The following is a 6,000-nucleotide window of genomic DNA, read 5'->3' as shown; positions in this document are numbered from 1 at the left end:
CAGCTCAGGCATTGTCACATTTGCAAAGCCTCTGAGGTACCAGAGTATAGTGGAAACTCCAGAGAAGTGACCCCATATTCTTCTTTTTTTTTCTTTTTTTTTTTTTTAACTATACCCCTCCGGGCATTTGTCATTTGCCTGGACATGTGACCAGGCTCAGAAGTAAAAGAGCACCATGCGCATTTGACGCCTATTTTGGTTATCTTCACAGCATTGGCACACAATTGGTGGGCTCTGAGGTAAAACCGTAAAACAAACCCCCAAGAAGTGACCCCCATTTTAGAGACCACATCCCACAAGGCATTTATCAATGGATGTAGTCGGCATTTTGATCCCAAAGGTGTTTTTTTTTTTTTACCAGAAATTAATGCGCAGCGGATGGTGCAAAGGGAAATTTGCAATTTTCCACGCTGATATGGTGTTTTTAGTGTGCTACATGTAGTGGCCATATACCATATCGCTACTCTTATATATTGCACTACCTATGTAAAGTAATTTACACTGACGGCAAGCCTGATCGGCTTCCATGCTTGGCAGACCAGAAAGACATTTGGCAGACCAGAAGGCCACACTGACCCAGCCCTCATGCAGCCAACAATGCGGCACAGTGTACGGCGCAACTGTCAAATCGCCTGTTAATGGCCATGGGTAAAACGGCCCGATCTCTGCACAATCACGATTTTGCAGGTAAAGAGACATATTACCTGCAACAGCCCGGCCATTAACAGGCTATTTAACAGCCGTGCCAAACATGGTGCCGGGGCGGCTGTTGGCCACATCGCGGCCGGGTCAGTGTTACTCTGTGTGGCCTAATCCTTAGGTCTCCGGTTGTCCAAGCAATCATCGGCACCCTTTGAGAGCGCCTCGCAGGGGTACCAATTGGCTACAAGCTACTAAGAGGACACGTTGCTTTTGACCGTGGCATCTAAAGGGTTAATCGGTGGGGATCACAGCTAGCTGCGGTCCTTGCCGTTACAGCAGAGTGTCAGCTGTAATATACAGCCTACAGGCAATGGCGCAGGCTCGGTTTTTGATCTTGCGCCATCGTCACAATGTACATTTAGTTTTGATGCACTAAAATACTAGCTTCAGTGACGTAACTATGTTTTGCGCCAAGGGGTTAAATGCTGCTGTCATTAGCCCGTCCTAAGGGGTTAAATGGCTGGGATTCGTGCAATCTTCGATCCTGGTCATTGCAGCGTGATGTCAGCTGTGAATCGTAGGCACAACTTCTGCAGAGTTGTGTGGACCAGCCAGAGTTTTTAAGATGTTTTGTGGTTTGTATGTACTTAGAGGATCTTTCATTTCAGGCGCCAAGTCGAAGGGAGTGTTTGCTAGGGAATAGAGGGCATGTAAAGAGATTTAAAAAAAAAAAAAAGTAAATGTGCCCTCATACAGCGCTAGTACCTGCTTATAATAGTTCTTGCCACACATAGACTTTAATAGTAGTGCCAGCCATCCACATTCACCCAATAGTATTTAGATGTCCCTGTTGTGGTTCTCCTGTCTGACAAGAACACTACCCATGTGCAGCCATTAAAAGGCGTTCACATGTATCTTCTGACCTGCATTGATATCCTAGCGATATCCCATCAGAATCTTATTTGTTATCCCACAAAGAATATTCAATAAAATCATATAGAATTGGTAAATTTAATTGAGTTTGGAGTTTAAACTGTGTTACAGAAATCTTCCTCTGCAAAGATATTCTAAATCAAAGCTTGTACGAGCACCTGCTACTGTTTCAATTAACCACTCATTCTGTGTCCGCCTTCCTATGTGTTCAACAGTGGACACGCATGCGCCGTTGCTGCCCTCGGTGACCTAGTCCTCAGCAGTGTGTAGGGAACCCTGCTGGTGAGATGGCTTTCCCATAATCGGCAGCGTCTTTTTTGCTTGTTAGAGGAGGAGAAGGCAAGCATGCGTGAATGCATTCTTTCTCTAACAAATAGTGAAGATAACACACAGATATTTCTTGGGACAGCGGGATGGATGTGCAGGAGGCCACACTACTTTTGGGGGAGCGAGTCTATTGAGCAGTTACTGAGATGCAGCTATCAGAGGATCATGTGGTGTGGTGCTGCTGCCCCTCCCACAAGTCAGCTAAGGATATAAGAAGCTAATTGGGTGATGAGATAATTTAAAAAAAAAAAAAAAAAAAAAAAAGGGAATATTGTAGGATAATCCCTTTAAGTGTGAAACCCTTTTAATGTGAGCATTGTTCCTAAGTAACATTTACTGCAAAATAGTTTCATGGACCATAATTTTTTTTTATTGACTTTAAAAGGGTATTCACATCTCGGACATAAATGTCCGATAGGTGCGTTTCCTAGGGGTGGGACCTGCACCTATCTGTAGAGCGAGACTCCCATCCTACCTTCTGTCGCTGGCCTCCAGCCACTGACTAACTAGATGGCCTGGTTTTCTGTAAATAGCCGAGTGAGTTTTCCTATGCAGTTTCCAGAACTCCCATAGAATTTAATGGAGGTTACGGAAACCGCTCAGCACATTGAGCTTTGCGGTTTCCGGAACTAGGGCGTGACTCCAATTCACTTCAATGGGCATTCCAGAAACCGTGTAGCATAATGCGCTCGACTGTTTCCGGAAAACCCAGCCACCTAGTTTACTCCAGTGGCTGGAGGTAGGATGGGGATCAGAAGGCCCTGTTCTGGAAATAGGTTGGACCTGCATCTATCGGACATTTATGGTATATCCACAGGATATGACACACAGTAGTGTTAAAAAAAAAAAAAAAAAAAAGCAGTCCATCATCCTTAAAGAGGCTCTGTCACCAGATTTTGCAACCCCTATCTGCTATTGCAGCAGATAGGCGCTGCAATGTAGATTACAGTAACGTTTTTATTTTTAAAAAACGAGCATTTTTGGCCAAGTTATGACCATTTTTGTAGTTATGCAAATGAGGCTTGCAAAAGTCCAAGTGGGTGTGTATTATGTGCGTACATCGGGGCGTTTTTAATACTTTTACTAGTTGGGCGCTCTGAAGAGAAGTATCATCCACTTCTCTTCAGAACGCCCAGCTTCTGGCAGTGCAGATCTGTGACGTCACTCACAGGTCCTGCATCGTGTCGGCACCAGAGGCTTCAGTTGATTCTGCAGCAGCATCAGCGTTTGCAGGTAAGTAGCTACATCGACTTACCTGCTAACGCCGATGCTGCTGCAGAATCAACTGAAGCCTCTGGTGCCGATGTGGCCGACACGATGCAGGACCTGTGAGTGACGTCACAGATCTGCACTGCCAGAAGCTGGGTGTTCTGAAGAGAAGTGGATGATACTTCTCTTCAGAGCGCCCAACTAGTAAAAGTATTAAAAACGCCCCGATGTACGCACATAATACACACCCACTTGGACTTTTGCAAGCCTCATTTGCATAACTACAAAAATGGTCATAACTTGGCCAAAAATGCTCGTTTTTTAAAAATAAAAACGTTACTGTAATCTACATTGCAGCGCCTATCTGCTGCAATAGCAGATAGGGGTTGCAAAATCTGGTGACAGAGCCTCTTTAACCTGATAAATCAATGTTTTTGGTAGAAGTGATATTTCTACATCGCAAATAATTTACTTGTTAGGCCTTATTCACACGAACGTGCCGGTTTTGCGCGCGCAAAACTTCAGTGTAACATGTGCATATGTTTTATTAAACCAAAAAAGAAAAATCTTGATATAATATTGTTTTATCAAAATATTTTGTTTATTATAATCAATAGTTTATTACACATAAATACAACAATGAAGGTACAAAAAATAACCCCCCTCCCAAGTATATACTATAGACAATTAAAAATATCGTAAAATATATGCCAGGTGTGATCAATGAGTATTCAAAAAAGATGGTAAATATAATAATATCAACAAGAGGTCCTCATACAGAAAAACATGTACCCTAAAAGTAAATAGGAAAACAATATATGTATATACATGCAATAGCAGCATCAGAACGCTGGGGGACTGATATGAATAACACTGCAATGACAGGTCACTCCAGTCACACAAAAGCAATGATGTGGATAAAGCATGGAGTACTGAGTCAGTAGAAGGAAATCAACTACAAGGATTATCAAATAAGACTATACCTGCAGAGGACATAGTGAAGACAAATGTACACCTGGACACCGAGCACCTCGACGCGCGTTTTGCAACCTTCGTCAGGAGGTGTGCTACCACTTTGACAGCCTAAGTTTAAATACCATGTACACGGAGGCGACTGGCCAATGGTGTACAGCCAGAAGAACACTCCCACCATAGTCATCAGCGTCATGCCGTCAATATCATGACACGCAACGATGCGGGTCAACCGTGAGAATGCGGGTCACGCCCATCTTTCCCACTCTTGACCGTGCAGCATGTCCTGACCGCGGACAGGTAGGCATGACAACACCCAAACATATTATAGCCAGAATAGACATTTATATAAATTAAGTCAATAGAGCAAATCATTATATCGAGCCGGAACCGCCCCGTCATACATGGATCTAAAGAGGCTCGCCCCAAACAGAACCCAAATACATACTTATAATAGATGGCTCATACATCCCATAAGATACATCAGAGGGTGTATTGACAATGTAATATGATACCTAATAAATAACTTAATTCAATCAAATACATATATGTACAAAAAAGACAAAAAAATATAATAAATAAATGACATAATTAAATGACAAATAACAATCAAAAATAAATAAATCCATATACTCATAATACCAACTCATACAGTGATATCTATATGATATTACATAAATATAATAATACATAAAGAATATAGTGTAAAATATACATATATACATTATAAAACATATATATATATATATATAGTGTAGAAAACATATAGTGTAAAAAAAATATATATAGTGTAAAATATATATAATATATGTATATGTGAAAATAAGATATAACCAATAAATATACAAAAAATACAAAAATAGTGTATATATATATATTTTGTTTTAATAACTGGACATAAATACAAAAATATAATTTAACAGGTACGTGTCAAGGTCCGAGCAAGCAAAAGTCAAGCACGTGGCGGACACCAGATGTACCACACGAGCGGGGGCCCTCCACTCAAGAAAGCACATCGGGTCCAACCCACCTGCCAGACCAATACCGCAAGCACCAAAACAGCACCCCTTATATGCTATAAATATAATAAAACCCTAATAAGTAAGGATCAATAAAATAACTTTTACTATATCTATTGTGTTATCAAGTGTGTTCCACCATGAAATATAGAAAAATAGAAATAATAAAAATAATATAATAAAAATTGTAAAGAATGTGAATAATCCAGAACCAAAAAATACAATATACACAAATATTCCTTCCATACATATCCACACATATAAATAATCAAAATAAAAATAAATATAAATTATATAATATCAGCACAAAAATAGTAATAATAAAGAATACATAAATCACATGAATAAAAAAATAAATAAATACATAAACATCACAGTATGAAATTTATCATATCACAAAAACGGGTATCAACCCCAAGTATCAAAAATATATCATGTATCATACACATATAGATTCGTAGTTATAGTTCTTCTCATCATCTCCGATGTCCCGGGACATATAGTCATCTAATTATTCAATTCATCAAGGCTCCATTCAGGTCAGAAATAATCATGTTGGATCTAATTAAAGTGATAGCGAAAATAATTAAAAATGTATTAAAAAACATAGAACAATACTTACAAGAAGGATGCAAAGCTCTGCGATTCGTTTAAACCTCTTGGAGACATAGTGTCCAAGGTAACAATCCATTTAGTCTCCTTTCGTAGGAGCTCCCTAAAAGTATCACCCCCACGATTCCCCTGATAGATCCTATCAATCCCCTTCACCTTAAGTAACCTCCAGTTCCTGTCATGGTAGTCCCTAAAGTGTCTGGCCAGTGGTTTATTTCGATCCCCAAAATTTTCATCATATTCCCCATTTGTAATCCCTTTAACCCCTTCAGGACCAAGCTCATTT

The sequence above is a fragment of the Rhinoderma darwinii genome, chromosome 2 (genome assembly GCF_050947455.1).
Source record: "Rhinoderma darwinii isolate aRhiDar2 chromosome 2, aRhiDar2.hap1, whole genome shotgun sequence".
Classification (NCBI taxonomy): domain Eukaryota; kingdom Metazoa; phylum Chordata; class Amphibia; order Anura; family Rhinodermatidae; genus Rhinoderma; species Rhinoderma darwinii.
Note: the sequence above shows the minus strand (reverse complement) of the source record.